Source organism: Ambystoma mexicanum, chromosome 4p, assembly GCF_040938575.1.
Source record: "Ambystoma mexicanum isolate Mex_15411 chromosome 4p, UKY_AmexF1_1, whole genome shotgun sequence".
NCBI lineage: Eukaryota > Metazoa > Chordata > Amphibia > Caudata > Ambystomatidae > Ambystoma > Ambystoma mexicanum.
In genome coordinates this window covers 413,541,746-413,566,007 of record NC_090927.1, presented here as the reverse complement: position 1 = coordinate 413,566,007, position 24,262 = coordinate 413,541,746, and the positions used below count along the sequence as shown (strand labels likewise).

General features: G+C 48.5%; 1 protein-coding gene across 3 annotated transcripts in view; it reads right to left on the bottom strand.

The window, feature by feature from the left end:
• The window catches only part of NBAS (NBAS subunit of NRZ tethering complex), a 3,456,930-nt gene that overhangs the window by 862,252 nt on the left and 2,570,416 nt on the right, over positions 1-24,262 (bottom strand). The window lies entirely within an intron of this gene.

Here is a 24,262-nt window from a genome sequence, read left to right as displayed (position 1 = left end):
CTGGGCTATGTGTATGATCTATGCGTATGAATATGTTTATTCTATTCAGACTGGGTCTGGATTAGGCTCTATGAGTCTGTTCCCTAATCACGTGTATGATTATGCTTATTTTATTCAGGTTGGGTTTGGAGTATGTTTTATGAGTCTGCTCTCTTTTATCCTTTAAGAACATTTTAAATGCTACCCACCTTAACGTTACTGTATAATGCAAATTTTTTTAATTCTAATTTAATGTTATTATTTTATTGCTACATCATTTGCTGTTAAATTTTGTGTCTAATTTTATGTAATGCAATTTCTGTTTTTTTGTGTAAAAGTTTATTAACTATATGCACAAATAAATAAAACAAATAAAAAAATGTACCCAAAACCAAAATCTTGCAACTTTCACTGCACGTGGGAAAAACAAACCTAAATTTACTTGGTGTGTAGGCGCTCAGAAGATAGACTGTTTAGAGTCAATCACCTATCTTGGACTATTAACACCAATGTAAATGAAAAGCTCTGGACAGATGAACTCAGGTTGAAGTGCGTTAGACTGGCAACCCAGACAAAAATGCTGCAGAAAAGATATGGAAAATTCACGCTTGTCCCAATAATAACCTTTTACAAACAAAAGGTTACTCCGGTCCTTTTATACAGAGCTGAAACAGCCTTAAACATTCCAGAAGACTTTTGGGACATTTTGGAGGGCCTTTTCTGGAGGCGAGTGTTGGATATTCCAAACTCCTTACATGTTGCTCTGATCAGGTACGAACTTGGTATGCAATCCCTCCACTCCATGGTTAGGTGGAAGTCCACGAAACTGTACAGGAAATGTACAATGGTGGATAATCCGCCTCCTTTGGATATACTAAAAAGTGATAAGAGTGGAAATGAAGAGATACAGAATGGGACGGTGGATCCCTGGAAAAGCATGTGCAGGGAGAGCCTTGAAGCACTGGAACTAAACGCAGAAGTTCTGTTAAACAACCCAGACAAGGTCAAGATCCAGATGAAGAGATTAGACTGGATAAATACCACTGAGAAAAGATCCAAGTATAAATTGCCGCTCAATCTGAGTTTTGAGCAAAGGTCGGTTACTCAACTACCAAAACACCTCATGAAATTCCCAAGTTGTAGACACAGAAATGTATTGATGAGATAGAGATTAAATATCCTTCCTACGACAGAGGTCCAGGAAGCAGATTGATGACCCCACGCGGTCCTGATTTTTTTGTAAAAAACAGGATAGTGTGGAGACAGCAAAGCATCTTCTATAAGAATGTGGAGTACTAATCGAGGTCAGAAAGAAATATATGAGCGAGAGAATGTCCCAATGTAGGACGCTATCTGTGGAGGAATGGTGGGAAGAACACGTTACTTACCTAACTAGTGACTTTTTTTCGACTGGATGTTCCTCCAACGTATTCCTCATCTAGAACATGTCATGTCCACAGCTGTGCTGCTTCGGAAACATTTTCGGCAGAGGGTGTCCTTGCGTCAATGGCGCCGGGTCGATGTCCCTCGAAAGCCTCCGTCGAGGGTGACATCATAGGATGTTATAAGTAGCACAAACGGCGCCCGTAGCCTCAGTTCATGTTTTTCCCCCTCACATCGTGTGACACACATGCCCACAACACAGCATCAACTGCACTTAGCCTTGCAGGACGTAAGTTGTAATGGCATGGGAAATTCCTGAGAGGGGTAGGCTGGGAGGGCGATGAGGTTGGAGGAACAGCCAGTCGAAAGAACGTTACCAGTTTGGTAAGTAACTTGTTCTGCAAATGGATTGTGTCCTCCAACGTATTCCTCATCTATGACAGACTCCCAAAGCAGTAGTAATGATTGGAGGAGGGAAAAGAATTTAGACATATCCAATTAAATAGCAGAGTAAAGCACTGCCTTGCCAAAGGCAACATCCTCAGCATGGGAAGTATCCAGGGAGTAATGCTTAACAAACGTGGGTATAAAAGACCAAGTTGCAGCGCCACAGATATTTTTAACCGCCACTCCCCTCTGGAGGGGTGTTGAAGTAGCAATTCCCCTGGTGGAACGAGCCCGCAGACGCTCCGAAGGGTCCTTACAAGCCAACTGGTAGCATTCTGAAATAGTGAGGATAATCCACCTAAACGAGGTCTGCTTAGAAACAGCCTGTCCTCTGAGTTTAGCCATCCTGGAGAGATAAGAGCTCAAGGCTCTTCTAGAATCCAACCTATGGAGCCTTTCCTCTTCCTTACTAGGGTGAGGAGGAGGATAGAAAGCTGGGTGTACCACCTTCTGACTCAAATGTAATTCTGACGCAACCTTCGGTAAAAAGGACAGACTTACTCTCAATACATCCCTGTCCTTGTGGAACAAAGTAAAGGGTGGCTTAGAAGAAAGTGTCTGCAACTCGCTCACTCTTCTCTTCTAGCAGATGTGACTGCAACCAAGAAAACAGTTTTATTTTTTTTACTTTTGGTTTTATTAGCATTTATGCAAAACAATAACAGTGACTCCCGGAACAGCTCTGTTACACTACATACATTTTAGAATAACAGTCGAGCATGTCCCCCTCCCCACTCCCGCCTCCCCTCCCTAATGCATCCCCCCCCAACTGGGGTTTTCTCGAACTTGAACCGCTGGAACTTGACGGTAGGCATTATGCTATGGAGCTAAGACTTTCAAAGTGAACTTCTTCGCCGGTGCTCGAGAACTTGTCCAGAAATGACTCTCGTAGTGTTCTATAATTTGTCTGCTTTGTACCGGATAATGGATCTCCCCTCCGCGCTCCTCCCCACCTGACTCTTCTTTCCCTTCCCATTCTCGGTGCCCCCCCTTCCCCGTTTCAGGACCGTCAAGATATCAGTAACTCAATGTACTTCGTATCCCCATGATTGTCTCACATTCTGGGTTATATGTATATGTCCCTCGGGGGGCCGGCCAAGTAATATCGTCAATGTATCATGTGGGAGTACGTCCCCGGTGACCTCTGCAATCTAACCCCTCATATCCTCCCAGTACCTTTGAATGTGCCGACAGTGCCACCACATGTGTTCCCACGTTCCCACCTGGCCACATTCCTTCTGACATTTCGGCGAAACCCCCGGGAACATCTTCGATAGCTTTAGTGGGTCCCTGTGCCATCCCTGTAGGATTTTTAAATTGTACTCCATGTCTACTGTAAATCGATTCCCATGAAAGGCTATTTTGAAGACCTTGTCCCATGCCTCTTCTGAGAGGACCTCCCCTGCCAAGCCATCCCAGTAACTACGGAACCCTCATCTCTCTGTGAGATTGCTGGCATTCAATATCTTGAACATTTTAGATACCATCCCCTTCCTTGAGTTAGCATAGTCAGAGATCTCCTGAGTTTTTACCCCCAAGTCTGCTCACTTAGGATGCCATTCTACCTGAGATATTCAAAAATAGAGTTCGTCCCCTGGCCCAGCGCCTCTTCCATTTCCTCAAATGACAAAAAGTCTCCCTCTCTGAACAATTGGCCAGCCTTTTCCATACCATTGTCAGACCAGGAGTGCACATTCTTGAATCCCCTGCTACCTAACCTAAGTGTGGGGCCCCACAGCGAGGTTAACGGGGAGGGTCATGTTGTCAGGTGGTTGGTTTGTGCCCCCTCCTTCCAGATCGACCAGAGTACCCCTAACATTGGGTGGTTCTTTAGCCTATTCGGAATTGTCTTTTTTCGTGGAGCCCAAAGGAGGTCCCGCACCTTAAGTGGGTGAGGGTCCATGTCCTCCAGGTAGGTCCAATAAGTACCTCATGTGTTCTAGGAGCACCCTTAACTGGTTTGCACAAAAGTAAAGGCGGTAATCCGACAATCCAAAGCCCCCTTCCTCACTAGGAAGGGTGAGAATAGTCCTCCTAGTCCTCAGGGTTTTACCCTGCAAGATGAATGCTTGAACTGATTTCTGGAGATCTTTAAAGGTCTGGTCGAGGACACACGTGGGAAGGGCTGTGAAGAGATAAAGTAGTCTTGGTAAGACACTCATTTTCACCGCTGTCATACGTCCGTACCAAGACAGAATCATATTACCCCATCGCCTCATATCTGTCTTGATCCCAGTCATTATAGGGTCGTAGTTGGCTGGGGCCAGTCTCAAAAGGTCCCTGGTAAGAAGGATACCCAGATAGCAGATGGAGTCTTTCTCAACACTAATCCCAATGCAAATACTTGAAAAGTACTTTGGGTCCTGTCAGTGGGTCCTGTGCCCGGATAGGGAGCACCATAGATTTCGATGTATTAATTTTCAGCCCCGAGAATTGGCCGAAGGATCCAAGGACAGGAGGGGGGGGGGGCGACTGGCGGGGTTCCACCAAATATGCCAAAATATCATCTGCAAACAGTGAAAGTTTGAATTCCTCTTCACCCCGTTTAATTCCCTTGATACTCAGGTGGGTCCTCACCGCTATGGTGAGGGGTTGCATTGTAAAGGCATGTATCAGGGGCGAGAGAGGACACCGCTGTCTCGTATCACGCGAGAGGGAGAATGCGGCCGAAAGCTCTCCGTTCACCTGAACACTTGCTGTTGGGGCCCTATACAATGCGGCTACCCATTTTTTTATTTGTTTCCCGAACCCCATTCTCTGGAGGAGCAGTGTCATATACCTCCACTCGACCCTATCGAATGCTTTTGCTGAGTCTACCGAAAGCAAGCTTGCGTCAAGGTTCGATTCTTGTGCATAATGGATCAGGTCTATTGATTTCCGGATGTTATCCGAGCCCTGACGACCCCGAATAAAACCCAGCTGGTCCCCATGAACCAGCGTTGGCATAATCCCTTACATCCTCTTGCCGATTACCTTTGCCAGGATCTTGACATCCATATTAAGCAACGTTATCGGTCTATAGGAGGAGCATTCTGTCGGGTCCGTTCCTTCTTTGGATAAAACTACTATAATTGCACCCACCATTGTTTCGGGCAGGATTTCCACTGCGCGATCTGCATTAAACACCTTCGCCAGGTGGGGGGCTAAAGTGGAGCAGAACATCTTGTAAAATTTCACCGAGAACCCATCCTCCCCTGGTGACGTTCAACCTCTTCATCCCACTGATTGCCCGCACTATCTCCTCTTCCGATATAGGGGCCTCCATGCCATCTGCCACCTCCTTCGCTAGCGCCGGTACTGGAGTGGACTTTAGAAAGTATACGATTTGGGCGGTCCCCCCACCATACTCGGATTTGTATAGCTTTTCGTAGTACCGTCAAAAAGCTCCCCCAATGCTTGCGGTGTCATCTCCCAGTGTCCCCGACTCAGTTTTTCTCGCTTTCACCATCCTATTTTTCTGGACCTCCATCAGTTTCCATGCCAATATTCTATCTGCCCTATCCCCTTTTCGTAATATTTTTGTTTAACCAATTGGGGACTTCTCTCTGTTTTGTTTAACAGGAGTTCCTTCAGCTGGAGCCTATGTTCCTCCAAGGCTGTTACCTGGTCCGAGTTAATGGGCCTTTCCGGTGACCTGCTCAGTTGAAGTTCTGCTATTTTTTCTCAGAGGGTTTTCTCCTGGGCTTCCCTCTGTCTTTTTCTTTGGGCTGCTATATTAATTATGACTCCAGTATGGTCACCTTGAATGCGTCCCATAACGTGTGTGGGCTAACCTCCCCGTTATCGTTCAGTTCAAAATATTCCACAATGTTATCTAGCACCGTTTTTGCAATCACCTCATCCTTTGGCAAGGCGTTGTTGCACTTCCAACCCCCCCTCCAATTATGACCCCACCCTCCCATCAAGGTGATTTAAACCAGATCGTGGTCGGACCAAGGTACAGGGTCCACCCTATGACCAGTTGCGTATGGGAGCAGGGATTTGTCAATGAGGATATAATCGATCCTTGAAAAGAACTTGTGTATCCTAGAATAATATGTGTACGGGGAGGGGGGGTCGCCTGCTTTCGTGCTTGGGAGTGAGTCTTCCAGGCTCAGGTCCTGATTGACCCTGTGAAAACTTTACGGTATGAGGTCGTCTGCCGCCCAGGCGACCTGAAGTGCCAGTCTCTTCCTATCGGTTGCAGGATTCAGGACCATGCTAAAATCTACCCCCACTATCACTGTGCCATGCACGAATAGTTGGAGCTTGTTTTTCACCCCCTCCCAGAAATGAGCCTGACCCTCATTAGGCCCGTATACCACCGCCAAGGTTAATGGGGAACCTTGGCGTGTACCCCTAACCAACAAGTATCGACCCTCCGGGTCCTTCATCTTTGCCTCTGTGTCGAAACCCAAACCCCCTCGTCAATAGGATTGCCACTCCCATCTTTTTAGTTTTGTGTGATGCGCATAAGACCTCTCCAATCCCTCCCCCTCGCAAGTTAGGTTCCTTCCGCCCTTGCCCAATGTCTCTCCTGCAGGAAGAGCAGGTCCAGTTTCGCCCTACGAAATTCCCTACTAAGTAGGGACCTTTTAGTGGGAGTGTTCAGAGAGCCCACCTCCAGCACGGGTAAACAATCAGCCATTTTTCCCGATCTACCTTTCCGTTATTCAATGTCCTCAGAACACCACTCTGTTCAATATCCCCTCGCCGTCGTATCAATTTAATAAACCTCTGGTTGCCCGGTACCGTCAGGAAACCGTTAACCCCCTCTCCTTCGCCCCTCTTCCCCTCCTCACCCACCCCCCTCAGTGGAGCTTAAACTTGACCCCAACTGCCCCCACTTTTTACCCACAACTCTGTCAACTCTAACTCCCTCTATTCCCCCTCACCCCTTCCCTGTCATCCAGCCAGTTAGTTCGACCATTTCTGTTATTTGGCCGGACCACCAAAATGCCCGCCAACGCCGGGCTGCTAATGAGTTTACTCATCCCGTCAAGCCCCTCCCCCCATGATGTACTGTCCCGCAATTGCACCCCTCATACTTGCTGTTCTTTGGGATCATTGCCATGTGTTATTTCCGTATCCCAAACCCCATTTTGGGCCCGGCCTTAGTTACTCTCATCCTTCAGGGCTGCCCTGTCCTCTATCCTTTGTCGGGGGAGATGTTCCACTCACTCCTGCCACTGCTATCGCTGAGGGCCTTCTCTGAACGTCCGAGTCCTCCACATAGGCTTTGATTGCTCCTCTAATGTCCTCTTCTGTGTCCAGGGTCGTTCTCTGCCCTATGTATTCAAATGTCAGGGAGAATGGATAACTCCACCTGTAGTGTACCCGCTTTTTTCTCAGGCGCTCGGTCAAGGGGCGACACAGTCTCTGTTTGGCCAGCGTGTATGCGGAGAGGTCCAGGAAGGTGGATATCTTTGCGTTATTGTACCTAATGTCCTGAGCCTTCCTGGCCTCCTCTAGCACCTATGTTTTTTCTGTGTAATAGTGAAAGTGGACCAAGGTGGACCGGGGGCCTCCCGCTCTGCCCGCCGTCCTGTGCGCCCTGTCTATTGTGGGCTCTGAAGTTGCTTCATTCGCAAAGAGGAGGCAGATCACTTCTCTCCCCTTCTGCCTCTGGAACCCCAAAAAGAATCGGAGGTTGTTCTTCCTTTCGTTGTTCTCAAAATCATCCATTTGCCTGGCCCTCTCCTCGTCTCTTTTCTCCAGTGCCACCAATCTCACGTCCGTTTGCGCTTCCTGTGCCGTGGACGACGAATGATTAGTTTCTAGCTGTAGCAATTTATCCTCGACTCTGTCCACCCTTTGGTCCATTTTTTCCAGTTTTTGGGCTATGTCTGACCCATGTCTCTTATTTCTTGCAACACCAAGGCAAAGCACCTTTCCATTGCTGAGGCGTCCTTCAACATGTCTTCGGATTGGACCATCCCTCCCTCCGGTCCAGGATGTTTTGACTGCTTCTTACCTAGTGAAAATGGTACCTTTGAAGGGCTTCTTTCCAGCTCATAGGTCCTCCCTATATACTTTGCAAGTGCATTGGCTTCAGTCCATGTGGATCTGACATGCCTCTCTTAGACCCAGTGCTGGGTTCCGTAGGAGGCTTCTGCTGTGTGACCATGGGGGGGTTAGAGTCGGGTTATCGCCCGTATGTTACTGTCCTGTATAGGTGGTTCCTGTTGGGGGCTCCTTCAGGGCGGGCCCTCACCCCGTTTGCGTTCTGGCACTTTTGGCTTTTCTGCTGATGCCTCCCTGGGCAGGCACACGCCCCGGACCTCGTCGCAGGTCCTGCCTCCACCTGCTCCACTTGTAGTCCCTGTGGGTTCGTTAGGGTAGCTCTGTCTCAAGGGTCTGGGCTTCTCCACGTCTCCACAGATTTCACAATTACTCGTGGGGGGAGAGGGAGGTTGTTGGGGTGTGGTCGATTCGGGCTAGTTTCCCCTCCATGAAAGTGGTATTGCGGTCTGTGATGCTCTCGTTGTCCTGTTTGTTGCTCCTTGGCGGGAAATCCCCCCAGGTTGCTTCCTGTGGGCCACCACCTTGATAGGCCGCTGGGCCAGGGGGACCTCGTCCTTGGCCAGTTGCGCTGTTCCGGCATCGAATTGCCCATGTCCCAGGGTGCCCCTTTATTATTGCCCACTCGTCTTCTCAGTGGCACCTGTGGTCCCCCCTATCTCTGGGTTGGGGGTATTTCTGGGGGCGGTTGTTGCCCTCCTCCTAGACCCACCACGCTTCAGAAGTTGTGGGCCCGTGGGTTCCACTTCCCCCTTCACCACTCTCAGGGGGTTTGTAGGGTGGTTGCCTTGTAGGTGCACCCTACTGTGTGCTCTGTGGTGGGGCGTCCTGCCTTTGCAGGTTTTCTCCCACCTGGTAGCCAGTGTCAGAGCGTCCTGCCATAGCAGGCCCTATGTCACGCTGGGGTCCAGGGCCACCTGTATCTGCTGTAGTTCGTGGCCTGCTTTGGGGGCGGGGAGCGCTCTGACAGCAGGACTCCGGAAGCTGCTGCAGTTGCCATGCGGGAGGGGCAGCGATTTCCGAGGCGCCCCCTCCCCCTGCCAGGCTGATGATCGTTCTGGGCCCGAGTCACCCCGCAGCCGCGGCTAGCCTGCCCTTCTCCGGTGCTGGCGGCCCTCTCGAGTGGCTCTTTCCACTCTTGTGGTTTGCCCCTGTGCGTCCCTCTGGTTTTTTTTTTTCCCTCTCATCCTCTCTTCGTGCCGTGTGCTGTGTTCAGAAAGGCGGGTGTCTGTCTTCCTTCCAGCTCAGGGCTCTGGCCTCTGTGTTTCTGATGTGTGGCACAGCTCACCCCCGTTGAGATCTTTCCACCTTCACTCCCCGTCCTCCTGGGGTCGTGCAGTGCCTCCTCTTCCCATGTTGTTCGCACTTCTTATGTTAGAGCCGGGTCCCGCCCGGGATGCGCCCGGGACCCAAGCAAACTCGGGCTCAAGGCTCTTCCTCGCACATCCCGCGGGGCCACCTGCTCACGGCTCCATATACCTTTTTTGGTTCGCAGCGACCCCTTCCCGTCTCCCCTGCCTCGGTCAGGCGGGGGGTGCCAGTGTCTGCAGGGGATGTGACCAATTGTTCCCAAAGTGGCAGCCTCACCCAGAGTGTGCGCCTGACCAGTTCTCTGTCTGGGCCCGCCTTTGCTGCTTTCTCCTGGGATCCCTCGTTAGCCTCAGATGGTGAGGACTCATACTCTCCCTTCCCGGGGTCCTGCAGATTCAGATTTTTCCCCATTGCTGCTACAGGTGGTCCCCTCGTGGGTTCCACTTCACTCTGCTCTAGTGGGGGCTCAAGTCCCTTCATGGCCCAGCCACGACAGAGCTCGGCAGTCAGGCTGCCATTGCCTGTGCGTCCCCTGGTGGCCTCCCAAGAAAACAGTTTTAAGTGTCAACAATCTTAATGGGCAAGAGTGCAACGGTTCAAACGCAGCACCCATCAGAAATTTTAAAACCAAATTAAGGTCCCAGACCGGCAGCTGGAAAGGCGGGCGACGGCGGGAACACATTTGTGAGCCCTTTCAAAAACTGAGTGATCAGTGGAATTTTAAAATAAGAGCATTCCTCTGAAGAGCGCTTAAATATAGACAGCATTGCCAAATAACCTTTAATGGTGCCCACTTGAAGACCCTTGTGGGCCAAAGAAAGCAAGGAGAGAACCTCCGGAATCGAGCACTGAAAAGGATCCACATTCTTTCCTCTGCACCAGTCGCAAAACTTTACGCCAACGTCAGCAGTACAGGGACTTTGTTGCTGGCTGTCTGGCCGAAAGCAACACCTCCATCACGTCATCCGGGAGAACCCAATCCCTGTATCTCAACCTCTCAGAAACGATGCATGAAAGTTGAGAGTCTTGACCTCTGGATGGAGAACCCGACCTTCCTCTCGCGAGAGAAGACACCCTCGTTTGAGAAGATGCATTGGAGGACGGATGGACATGTCTAGACGATCTGGGTACCACGCTCTCCTGGCCCAATCCGGAGCAATGAGGATCATACGGGTCCCGAACCTTCTCAACCTCCTGAGAACTTGAGGGATGATGGGGATCGGAAGAAACACGTACAGTAGCGGGAAGAGCCACTCCACGTCAAACGGGTCTCATAGAGCTCCTCTATGAGGACATTCCCTCAAGCAGTACCTTTTGCACTTTCAGTTGGCACCAGTCGCGGACAGGTCCACTTGTGGTGTTCCCCAAAGTGCGAAGATCTCCTGAAGGACCTCCTGAGCTAGTTCACACAAGTGGGAGACCGCGCTCTGCCTGCTCAGAGCGTCCGCTGCCATGATCTCCTCGCTGGCCAGATGAACCGCTGACAGGGATATGCACTCCCGTATTGCCCAGAACCAGAGCTGCATTGCCTCCCTGCACAGAGGCAGTGACCCACACCCTCTCTCTTGTTTAGGTAATCCATTGCCACTGTGTTGTCCGTCATTATCAGGACATTCTTCCCCCGTACAGATGGCAGGAAAGCCTTCAGCGCGAGTCTAATGGCTCGCAGCTCCAAAAAATGGATGTGAAATCTGGACTCCAATGGAGACCAACGACCGCTGATGGACAGATCGTCGGCATGAGCTCTCCACCCTGTCAGGGAAGCGTCCATCACCACAGGGATATCCGGCCATGGTGGCCAAAAAAGGCTCTCCTTTCATGAGATTGTTCTCATCAGCCCACCACAGAAGCGCGTACGAGACCGAGACCGGAACACGAAGGAGATCCGACATCCTGCCCGAGAACTGAGACCATTGAGTCCGTAGAGCCCACTGAAGGGATCTCATTCTCATGCGGGCCTCCGGCAACAGCAAAATGCAGGATGCCATGAGGCCGAGCAACTTTAAGAATTTGAAAGCCGGAAAGCTTTGGGCTTGCTGAAATTTTGTGACCATCTGAAGAATGTGATGAGCCCTCACCTTGGGTGGCAAGCACAACCCCAAGGACGTGTCCAAAACTGCCCCTATGTACTGGAGCCGTTGGGATGGTGTCATATACGACTTCTTGAAGTTGAGGTAGAAGCCCAGCTTGTGAAGGGAGTGGCAGGTGATGCTGAGATGATCCAAGGCTTGTTCAAGAGAACGCGCCCTGATCAGTCAATGGTCCATTTAGGGGTAGACGTGAATCCCCCCTCTCCTGAGATGTGCTGCCACCACCACCATGAGCTTGGTTAAAAAACCTTGGGGCGGAGGTGAGCCCGCACGGCAGGACCGGAAACTGATAGTGGGATCCACCAACTGCGAACCTGAGGTATTTCCTGTGCATGAGATGGATCGGCACATGAAAATAAGCCTCCTGCAGGTCCAATGACACCAACCAATCCTGAAGTTGGGGGGCCTGAAGGATCTGAGAAAGAGTGACCATCTTGAACTTGTCCTTCCTGAGGAATTTGTTGAAGTAACTCAAGTCCAAGATGGGTCTCAGTCCTCCGTCCTTTTTGGGTATCAAATAATAAGGGGAATCCCAACCCTTGTTCCACTCCGCCACAGGCACTGGTTCTACAGAGCCTTTCTCCGGCAGGGCTAAAATCTCCTGCACAAGCAGCAGATCTGTAACCTTCAAAGAGTGTTTCCCCCGGTGGATTGTCTTGAGGCCGTTGGGAGAAAAGGGAGGCAGTAACCGTGGGCTATTATATCCAGAGCCCAAGCATCTGAAGTAATGGCTCGCCATTCTTCGAGATGCTCCGACAGCCTGCCCTCCCACCGAAGAACAATGAGATCTGGCCTCAGAGCTGTTTAGCAGTGGCAGTGCCTGATGGCAAAGAGGCAGCTGCCTGAGCAGCTTTGGCACCTCTACCTCATCCACCACGAGTGAACCTATGTTGGCCCCTATGAATGGCCATCCCTCTTGCCTTTCCAAATGAGGGGTAATAGCGAAAGGAACCACCCCTCCATTGTTGTCCGCTAGGAGGAAAAGGCAGAGGTTGTCTGACAGCTGCGCCCAAAGATTTGGCAGCTGCCTTGGAGGTCTGCAGCTTCTCAAGTCAGCCTTGCTGCCAAAAAGATGCGACTCTTCAAAGGGCATGTTGAGAAGACGGGCCTGCACATCGGTTGCAAAACCGGACTTCCGCAACCACGCAAACCTGCGCATCACGGTGCTTGTAGTCATGGACCTCGCAATATTATCCGCAGTGTCCAACCCGGACTGAAGGGATTCACATATGGCATCCTTGCCATCCTGCACAATAGCTAGAAAGCCATCCCTTTCTTCCCCTTCAGGAATATGCTCAACCGCAAGTGAAATACAATTCCACAGAGTGTACGAAAATGTTGCCAAGGCACAGGTGGAGTTGGCCCATTTCAGCGCCATACTCCCAGCAGAAAACGCCTTGCGCCCATCCATCCATGCGTTTATCGTCCCTATCAGGCGGGATGGCAGGGTACGCTGCCTGCTTCGAGGTGGCCATAGCTGCCTGGACCACCAAACTCTCGTGAGTAGGGTGTGTGGACAGGTAGCCGTGGTCGCTAATGGATGGGCGGTATTTCCTTGACAATGACTTGTTAACCGCCGGAATAGACTCTGGGGCATTCCAAGTAGCAGCCACCCTCTTTTGCAGAGCCACATGAAATGGCAACACCGCGTCAGTGGACGAACCCTGATACAAGATGTCGGTAAGGTCATCCTGATCATAAGCAACCGGAGGCCTGAACTAACCCAGGTACTCTATAATCTTCGACCTCAGCCTCTGATAGGAAGATTCGGCCTGATCACCACACTCAGGCTTCCCAAACTCCATCTCAGGAGACGTGTAAAGGCCTCTGGTATCATGCAAGGATTGACGCAGATCCTCAATCCGACTTTCCTCGGAAATGAGACATTCTGGAGCCCTAAGCGACCCATAAGGAAGAACAAAGGGCACATCCTCCTCCTCAGACCCCTCTTCCTCTTCAAAAATATTCTGGAGAGACTGTGTGAACTCCTTCCTAGGGAGAGGAGTACACCTCTTATCAGGGACAGGCTTCACAGATTTAGACATAGCCTTCCTTGGAGGTGCAACAGCGACAGGTAGGGTATTTCCACTGGTATATTCTACACAATAGGCGCTGATGGCGTCGACAGTTTTGACAGCATTGACGTCAAAAAAGTCGTCGAAGGCTACAAAGGTCTGACCGGGGATAAGGACCCGATAGACTCACTCGACGGACTCGGCACCGATGGCGTTGACACCTTCTTTGACAACTTCACAGGCTTCGACGGTTTCGTTGGAGACGGACGAAGACCACGACCTGGACCTGGCACATCTCTGACGATCCCCTGATGCTTTGTCCGAATGGGACCTTGAAGGCTCCTGATGTTTATTTCGCCGACTACCCGGGCCCGAGGGCGCACCAGCATCGGATCGAGACCGTTCCTCGTCGGCTTCAACTGAAGGCGTGGACAGAACTGTGCCGTGAGATTGAAATATTTTCAACATTTGCTCCCAAAAAGACTCCCATTCCTCGGGGGTAGAAGAATTGGTGGGGCATGACATTTTCTTCAGGTAGTCGTCTTCCGACGAGGACAAGGAAGGCGAGCGGTGACACCGCTTCCGGGACAGCCTTGACGAAGACGAAGAGTGGCGTGAACCACTCTGGGACCTAGACCTCCTGGACGTCTACCGACGAGGACGAGAAGACTCCCTCGACTCGTCGGTCGACATATCATCAGATTTGGATTTATGGGGCTTGGAAACACGGCCTACCTTCCATTTACCCTTACGCTCCTGCAAGGCCTTGGCAGTCAATGACTGACAGTTCGAGCAGTCATCTGTGGCGTGGTCCTCGCCCAGGCACCACAAGCAGATACGTGCGGATCTCTGATGGACATCTTGGACCCACAGTCCCAACACTTCTTAAATCCAGACCGCGGGGTCGTCGGGGTGGAAGAAGAAGACATAATCGCACAATACGAAGTAGAAGACACGAGGTGCACTGAGTTCTCAAAGCAAACACGTTTGCGGAAAAAACGAAACTGAGTCTATTGGCGCTGTGTGTGCTACTTATAACAACGGAGGCCTTCGAGGGACATAGACCCGACGCCATCGACGCAAGAATGCCCTCTGCCGATAAAATTTCCAAAGCAGCACAGCTGTGGACATTATATGTCATAGATGAGGAATACGTTGGTGGACACAATCCATTCGAAATGCTCATTTTGGTGTAAAACATTGCAATGGTTTTAGCGGCAACAAATGTTTTGATGGAAGTCCTGTAACTGTAAGTGGTCTATTGGGTCTCGTGAAGATGACTTGTGATGAATTCAATAGGCCCTTGAAAGGGGAGGGGAGAATGGCAATGTGAAATATGGAGAGGTTTTATGACATTAATGAATTGTTTGGGGATTTCTCACCATGTGAAATGTTTTTTTAATGAGGGAAGGATGTTTGTGAAAGGAATTGTAATCATGGAAGGTTTGTAATAACCCCATACATGTCCAAATAAAAAAAAAGAAAAGAAGGAAGGTTTAATGATCATTTTTTTTCCGAAACAAGGTCTTCTCTATCAGGGAGATCTTACACCAGAAGGGGTAACTAGAATCTGGATTTGCATACCTAGAAGCCATAGGAGGATTGTCCTGGAGATAGATCATGCCAATTTGACTTCGGGACACTTAGGAACGGCAAAAACATAGGGGCAGATTAGCAACAGATTTTATTGGCCCAGGGTTTATGCAGGTATTAAAAACTTCATAGCCACGTGTCCATTGTGCCAGAAAACAGCTCCACACTCCCCTCCACCAGCCCTGTCTAAACCTATCCCATTAATAGAGGAACCCTTCTCTAGAATTGCATGGGCAGAGTGGCACCATTAGAGCAGTCCAAATTAGGGAATAAGTATATTCTAGTAATTCTAGATTATGCAATTCGATAGCCGGAGGCTTTCCTGATAAAAAATAATACATCACAACAAATACCTAAACATGTAATCCCTTTTCTATCACGGGTGGGCCTTTCCAAGAGAAAAACTGACTGATGAAGGGAGCACCTTTATGTCAAAATTGATGGCAGAAGTGAAGGAGATCTTACAGATCAAAAACCTACGCACCTCTGTTTACCACCCTCAGACAGATGGTTTAGTAAACTGTTTTAATGAAACCCTGAACAACGTTCTGAAACAAATAGTGAAAGCAGATGGACGCAATTCGGACACAATGAGCCCTTGATCCTTTTTGCCAGGAGAAAAGCTCCCCAGGCTTCCCTAGGGTTTTCACCTTTGGAGCTCCTTTACAGACTCACCAACACCCCCCAAGACGTACTGGACATGCTCTGGGAGGCGTGGGAGAAATGGAAGAGGTAGTGTTACATGTGTCCCAAACTGCCGAAAGACTTAAAGAGCACATGACTATCATGTGGGACCTAGTCCAAAAACATCTAGGGCAGGCCCAAGAAAGCCAAAAGACCCATTATCATTACAAGGCAGTACCCACAGTCCTTTTCCATCAGACAAAAAGTGTTCGTCCTCTTACCCACCAGAGAGCACAAAATTCTTTCTCGATGGTACAGGCCTTACGAAATATTAGAGAGGACAGGTCCCTATAACTATAATGCTGCCAGCAACACAGAAGGGTCAAAACCCAAATATACCACATAAACCTTCTAAAGGAGTGGAATGACGACCCAGTGGAATCCTCTAATGTCCTAATTGCCACTTTATTAACTGAAGAAAAATAGGAACATAGTCTGGTGCCCTCTGATCTACCAGAGCAACAATAACAGGACATCCAAGATCTCATAGACCAATTCTCAGATGTCTTTAATAGTGAAGCTCGGCACAGTGAAAGAGATTAAACATTCCATTCGTACACCGCCAGGTAAAATTATTAACCCGAGGCCTTACGGAATTCTGGAGGCTAAGAAGGAGATAGTCCTCCAGGAGGTGGAGAAAATTGAGAGCTGCTGATATAATTGAAAATGTACCGAGCCTCTGGTCATCACCAATAATCCTAGTGGCCAAACCAGATCATGGAGGGTTTGTATAGACTTCTGCAAGTTGAATGCTGTAGCCCAGTTTGACAGACTGGGATTGGCTGTCTATATCTCTCTGATTGATCTAATGAAGGGCTATTGGCAGGTGCCACTGAACTCCTGTGATAAAATAAAGATGGCTTTCTCCACCCGAGAAGGCTATTTCACTTTAACGTCCTTCCCTTCGGACTTCATGGAGCCCCAGCAACCTTTCAGCGGCAGATGGACCAGATACTGCAACCCTTTACCCACTTCTGTGGTACGTATCTGGATGACATCTTAGTCCACAGCAAAACCTGAGAGGTACACCTGTTTAATTTATATGAAATTACCCACACTCTGAGGCAAGTCGGCCTCACTGCTAATCCCAACAAGCGTCACCTAGCGCAGTGGGCAGTGAAATATAGGTTTACATTTGTAGGAACTGTCCTAGTCCAACCCAAGTGAAAAAATCTGGGCTGTACAGGCAATACCTCCTCCTAAAATCAAAAGAGACCTGAGAGCCTTTTAGGGCTTATTGGTTATTACCGTTATCAAGCTAGCTTTGGTACCCTGAATCATATCTTATGCAGCGAGCCCGTCCCGAAGGTTCCCACGTTTAATGAAGAATTTATCCTTCAAACTGAAGCTTCTATGGTGGGGATATGAGCCATTTTTTCCCATGAACATGATGGGCTAGAGCATCCAGTTGAGTTGTATACATCAGTCGGTAGCTCTTCCCAAGGGAGAGAAATTATGCAACCATCACGCTTCAGGCCCTGGCAATCAAATGTTACTGAAAAAAGAAGCCTTACATCATTTTGGGATGTTCTGCACGACATTGAGACTATAGTGGAGACGATCGGCAAGTTGAAAATGTTGAGAGCACCCGGCCTAGACGGGATAACAAACATCGACATTAAAGGACACTGAAAGGAATGGGCCTACTTTATACATTTGGTATTCAAACAGTGCGTTGAAACAAGAACAATCCGGAAATCTTGGAAGACCTCGACGGTAGTTTCAATTTTTTTAAAAGGCGACAAAGAAATTCCAAAGAACTACTGACCCATAGACTTATTAGACACCACTGGCAAGAATTTTGGCAAAATACTACTGACTCATTTTCAATCATGGGCAAACACAGCGCCCTGTGCAAACCCTTTCAAAGCAGGATTCATAAAAAACACAGGCACCACTGTAAACATAATGCTACTGATTAGTTTAAAAGGAAAGATAATGGAAGACAGCCCTAGGGTTTTCGTAGCATTCATCTACCTGGTCCAGGGGTTTGACCAGGTCAACCGTGAAACCCTATGGAAGAAGCTGACCACTTGGAAATGCCCTAATTCCATTTTGGACCCGGTACGAGCCCTCTACTCAGAGACAACGATGAGAGTCTGCCTAACCAGCATGGCACAGTATCAGCGGAAAGAGGGGTAAAGCAGGGATGCCCGTTAGCGCCAGCCTGTTCATCGCTTACCTGGGTGATTTCCAGACTAAAGAGGAGAAGAATAGATGATTCCCTCCGACACTAGGAGACACGAAAATAACACGTATATTATATGCAGACGATTTGATCCTTTTAGATCAGACTGCAGTCGGTCTACAACGTCAGCTGGACAATCTTATCTGTGTATATAAAAGAAAACGATTTGGAAATAAATAAAGGCAACACCAAAATAATGTGTATGTAAAAAATGTAAATGGTTCCTAGATGGTAAGCAGATAGACGGAGTGAAAGAATTTAAATATCTAGGAGTAACACTGAGCAACAGCTACACAGAAATTGCGATGCAAAGAATTCTTTTTGGAAAAGTCAAAGCACTGGCAGCACAAACAAGAGCTGTGGACAAGAAGTTTGGAAGGTTTTCTTTAATACCGACCATAAACTTCTATAAAGCAAAAGTTATTCCATCTTTGACTTATGGAATTGAAGCAATGCCCAACGTTCCCTCAAAAATATGGCTAAAAATAGAGGGTTTTTATTGGCGGAAAGCTCTGAACCTACCAAAATCAACCCCAGTGGCTTCAATAATAAGAGAACTGTCTTTGACGTCACTTCAGGTGGTAATAGAATGAAATAGCTTAATGCTATACAGAAAAATACTCCTTCTGACTGGGCCGAAAATATTGGATATTATCAATACTGAATGAATGGAGGGCACAATAGAATGTTAAAGAAGTGGCAAATGAAAAATCAAACCCTCCTAATAGAAATTTCCAGCACGGAAGAACTAAAAAACTATCCAAACAAGGTGAAAAAGAGGTTTATAGTGATTTTTTCGAAACAAAAGTTTCGAAAACAAAAGCTGTGACATGCTATATTTAACATGCAAAGTGCATTTCTTTCGAAACCAATCCGTCTACAATAGTCATGGATTGGGTTCAATTGAAATGCACTCACATGATAAAAGTAGCATATGCTTTTTTTTGTAACTTTGAAAAGTTACATGCAGCTGTCCAGTGCTGTAATTTCAGCAATGGACAGCTCCATGTAACGTTTCAAAGTTGTAGTGTACGGTATTTTTGTAACTTTGAAACGTTACATGTAGCTGCCCAGTGCTGTAATTTCAGCAATGGACAGCTCCATGTAACGTTTCAAATGTTTTAGTGTATAATGGGGGGTTCGCCCCCCAGCACCTCCAACCCCCACGTCACCCTCCCACCCCCAACCCTAACCCATGTCGACGGCACTTTCAAATTTTTTTTCAACGAAACGGTCATTCGAAAGAATGGCATTCGGCAAAACAAATGTGAAAGTTTGCCATTCGAAACTTTTGCAGTCGAAAAAATGACAGGACACCGAAAAAGAAACTACAGGAATGGGATTGGATAAAGACACGGGATAACTCACTCAAAAACAAACTGACTACCAATTTGCTGACAAATTCAAAAAGGGTGAACAAACTCGCAGAATACATGAAAAAGTTTCCAAATAAAGTGTTACGAAACACTTTATTTGGAAACTTAACACAAAAATAAAAAGTTTTTTGGTGAGGAACAGGCATACAAATCCGAGGGTCCAACAGCCGACAGTTGAAGAATCACATTTATTTTTTAAAAGCATAAATTCTTAGAGCGATATCCACAAGACACTTTCATAGAGGGGCAGGTTGGGAGGATGGTGAGGAATCTGCAGGAGAAGAATCCATAGAAACAACATTACCGGTAAGTAATTTCTCCTTCAATGGATTGCATTCTCCTGCTGATTCCTCATCTTGATAGTCTCCCAAAGCAGTACATCTGCAAGTGGTGGGATGAAAGCTTAGATCAAAAAGATCAACAGACTACATCCAGATTATAGTGCTTCGCAAACGTGTGGAGAGATGACCAATTTGCAGCCCAACATCTCCCTCACTGGTACTCCCCTTTGCAGCACAGAGGAAGTTGCAACCCCTAGCGGAGAGGGCTCTAATGCCAGAAGGCACTTTCTTCAGTGCCTTCTTTTGACATTCAGTGATACAGAAGACTATCCAGGTGAATATCTTTTGTTTAGTCATTGCAAGCCCCATTCTAGACTACAAAAAGGCAATAAATAACTGGTCCCATCTGAAAGCTGCTTTCATAGACATGTAGGAGCTTGGGGTCAAGGCTGTGGAGACTCGCCTCCTCTTTGGAGGAATGAGGTGGCAGCTAGAACGCCGGAAGCTCCACGCTCTGTGAAATGTGGAATTCTGAGATCACTTTAGGCAAAAACTTTGGACGGACCTTCATTGGGACTTTTTCTCTGAAAAATCATAAGATTGGTGGTTTACAGCAAAGTGCCTGGCGTTCGCTCACATGCCTTGCCTATGTAATGGCCACCAATAAGGCAGTTTTCAGAATGAGCAGTTTAATAGATGTGGAATTCAAGGACTTAAACAAAGCCGCCATCAAACATTTCAGAACTAAATTCAGGTCCCAGACCGGAACCACAAAGGGCGTTGGAGGAGACCTAGTTTCAAGGCCCTTCAAAAACTGGGCCATCACCGGGATAGAAAATAAAAAATCTTGATCCGGTGACTTCTTAAACAAGGGTAAGTCCATGAAATAGCCCTGTCCATGCCTATCTGCAGACCAATGAGGTCAACGAGAGAAGGAATTCCATCACGGTGGAAGTGGGACACGAGATGGGGTCCCACTTCTCGGCCCTTAAAACACACTTCACTTTTTCCCCTCCAGCGTGCACGAAGAGACCTGGTGGAAGGTCTACGTACAGCCAGCAGCACCTTAAGTACCTCTTAGGATAGAGTGCAATCCTCCTACCTCAGTCTCTCAAGAGCCATGCATGTAGATTACGTGTCTCCGGGTTTGGGTGGAGCACCTGACCTTCCTGCTGAGGTGAGCAGACAGCCATTTCCAAAAGGTCAGAGTACCAAATTTTCCTCACCCAATTCAGGGCGATAAAGATCATGGTTGCCCGGCACCCTCCTTAACCTCCTGAGAACCCACAGGTTTACAGGTATTGGGGGAAAACACATAATGGAGGTCGAAGTACCACTCCAGCAGATACGCATCTTCCAGTGACCCCATCCCTGGTGGGAATTCCCTCAAGCAGAACTACTTGCATTTGGTGTTGTCCCTTGTCACAAACAGATCCAAAGACAGGGTTTCCCACGGGGAGAAGATCTCTGCAATTACCTCTGGGCAGATCTACCACTCGCGGAAAGAGTGTCTGCCAAACAGTTCACCGCTCCTGCCAGATGAGCTTCAGAAGCTGAGATTCTGTTCTCCAGCAGCTGGAACCATAGTTGCATGGCCACCATGCAAAGGGGCAGGGGACCATACACTCCCATGCTTACTGAGGTAATTCTTAGCCATTGTGTCCATCAGAATTAGGACATGCTTCTCACTGAGCGACGGTGCAAAAGCCATCAGGCCTAGCTTGAAGGCTCGCAACTCCAACTTGATGACACAACAACTGTGTTCCAGTAGGGACAAAAAGCCACTCACCTGAAGATCCCCCGCAGTGAGTTCCCCAGCCCTTCAGGGCTGCAACCGTGACAATTTGTGTTTCGGTCCAATCTGGCTAAAAGAGTTACCCTGCCATCATACTCTCCATATCGGCCCATCATGAGAGGTCGCTGCCCACTGTCCCTGATACCCTGAGGACACCCTTCATGGTGTTGAAGCACTGAAATTACTGGCCCATTAGGAGCCATTGAAGGGTTTGCATTTGCAGTCTGGCCTCTGGCACCAGAAATATGCACACTGGTGACTCTTTCCTCAGTGGGGAAGACTTTCCCGCCCAGGTGTCTAGGACTACTTCTATGAATTTGAGTTTCTAAATTGGTTTAACGTATGACTTCTGAAAGTTCAGGGAGAAGCCCAAACTGTAAAGCAGGGAGCAGGTGCCCTCGAGCTGCCTCGCTACCTGCTCTGTAGACCTTCCTCGGATCAACCATTTGGTCCAGGTAAGGGAACACCTGGATAACGGATCTCCTGAGGTGAGCGGCCACCATCAGCATCAGCGTGGTGAAAACGCTGGAAGCAGAGGTTAGGCAAAAAGGGAGCACTTTGAATTGATAAGGAGTGGCCCCAATGACAAACCTTAGGAACCGCCTGTGCTTCCGGTGGATTGACATGTGAAAATAGGCATCCTGTAGGTCCAGCAACACCAACCAGTCCTGGAAATGCAAAGCCTGGATAATTTCTCTCAACATCATCATCATCCTGAACTTTGTTCAAGGCGCTCAGGTCCTTAATGGAACAGAGTCCTTCCCCCTTCATTGGGCACCAGGAACTAGCGGGAGTACCAGCGTGACCCTTTCTTCATGCTCTGCCCTTTAAAAGCAGGGCCTTCAGTTCCTCCAGGAGCTTTGGCTCCGGTTGTTGAGGGGGAGGTGGTAGTTTGTCTGGTGGTTTCTTGAGAAAGGGGAGGCAATCTCCCCATCTGACCAGCTTCATGGCCCAAGTGTCGGAGGTTATCTCCCATCTATCCCGAGACCTCCCTCTAACCTGAGAAATATGTGGGGAGAACTCAAAATGGTTTGGCGGGCACTGTTGTCCCCGACAGCACAGTTGAAGTTGACTGGATTTTAGAGTTCCCTATGCCCCTGCCGGGACACGAAAAATGCAGCTGTTCCTGCTTGGCCTGCGGTAGCTGAGCCTTTCTCCCAAAAGGGACAAAGCGCCTATAGCCCATGCCTCGGGATCCAAATGAGAGACTGTTTGGCAAGTTGCCGAACAGTAAGACCTAACGATTTGCGGCATGCTTTAACTCCATGAAACGTTCCAAGGATTCATCAGCCTGTGATCCAAAGAGGTGCTTGCCATTGAAAGCAAGATGAAGCAATGTGGCTTGAACATTCAAAGAGAACCCGGAATTGTGGAGGTATGCAGCCCTCCAGAGCACGGTTGATGTCCCCATCGAACGGACAATGCAGTCAGCTGTGTCGAGACCCACCTGGAGGGCTTGGCGCAGCCCTTCCTTTCCACCATTGATCATGTTGAGGAAACCATCTCTCACCACTCCAGCTGGGAGCTGGTCCGTCGCCTCTGCGTTCGTCCTCCAAAGTACAATAGAGTACTTGGCAAAGGCACAAGTGCCATATTTTTTGATAGAGCGTCAGTCTTTTTTAACTCTCTGTCCATCGGAAGATTCAAGGTAGACGATGCAGGCCTTGAACGGACCGTAGCACTTGCCGGCTTATTTTTTTTGTCAGCTTGGCGTTGACTTCTAGCGTCGAACATGGTTGCTGCCATAATGCCGCACGGGGTCTAAGATGGCTCCATTGAAGGGCAGCACTCTCTCAGACTGAGGGCCTTTGTCAAGGCCTAGAGCCAGTACCACTCTCAACCGTCTTTCTATACTGTGCCTTGGAGATGGGTGTAGGGAGCCGCTGGATCCAGGTCAAGGTTGGCAGAATATTGACCCCGCTTGCCCCATGCAGCCACTCAGCCAAAGCCAGGAGATCAGTCTGATCTGTAAAGAAATCAGGCATACTTCCATCTCCTACCCAACCCATATGCTCCATTCCAAAGTGAACTGGGTCTCCCTTGTCATCAAAAATGGTCCTAATGGACTTGAAGAATCATGACCTGGGCTCTGGCAAAAAACGTACGTCCATCATCGACGGAGCTGCCCTGACGGGGGCTCTTGACATAGACGCCTCAAGGGTTGTCAACAAAAAGGTTCGGTTTCGAGATCATCAAGATTGATCTTGAGGGAGTTAGACCTGACATGGCCACCTTGGCGCCAGAACCTCCAGGCGCAGTCTATGCCTATGGCATTGTGACAAAACTGTACCATCCGCCGCTTTCTCAAACAACTGGAGAATCTGAGTTTTACACACCTCCCACTACTATGTCGGGGCCCCCTTACTCAGGTATGACTTACACCATTCATCTGACGAATCTGAGTCATGTCTGAATCTACGCTTTCTCTTTCTCTTGTGGAAGGACAACAAATGGCGGGACTCACTCCACGAATTAGATCATTTTTTGCAATGCCTGTCCTCTTTCTGTAGTGTAGGGCTTTTAGGTGCCAAGGAGCGGGGACTTGGTGACGATCGGGCCAGAGAATTTTAAGTGGGCCTCTCGAGTGCCAACTTCGCAAAGCGTTCCCCAAGTGTCTACAGAGTCATATGCTGGCAGGAACCGCACTGCTTTAAGTCATATTCCTTCCCGAAGCACCACATACAAATGTTGTGTGGGTCCGTTATGAATATAATCGAGCTGCATTCTTTGCAACGCTTAAAACACGACGGCTTAGTAGCTGGCATGTCAGCTTCGGATATCATTTTTCTCAGTCACGAAAAAAAAATTGAGCATGCTCCCAACAGTGCATGGAACGTGTAGAAAAATGCAACTGAGGCATAATGATGTGATAGATGTACCGGCGAAATCAAGGCATAAAAAGATTTGAGAGACAATGCTGAGCCGCACTATGCCTCCTGTCGAAATTTTCAGAGCAGCTGATGCTGCATGGGATATCAATCATGATTAGGAATCTGCGGGAGAATGCAATCCATTGAAATCATATTTATACCCTCTAGTCATTTGAAATATCCTCTGTATGTTGGAAGAGAATTCCAAAGTGTAGAAGTCTTCTCGAGATGGATGAACTCCTGCAAGAAG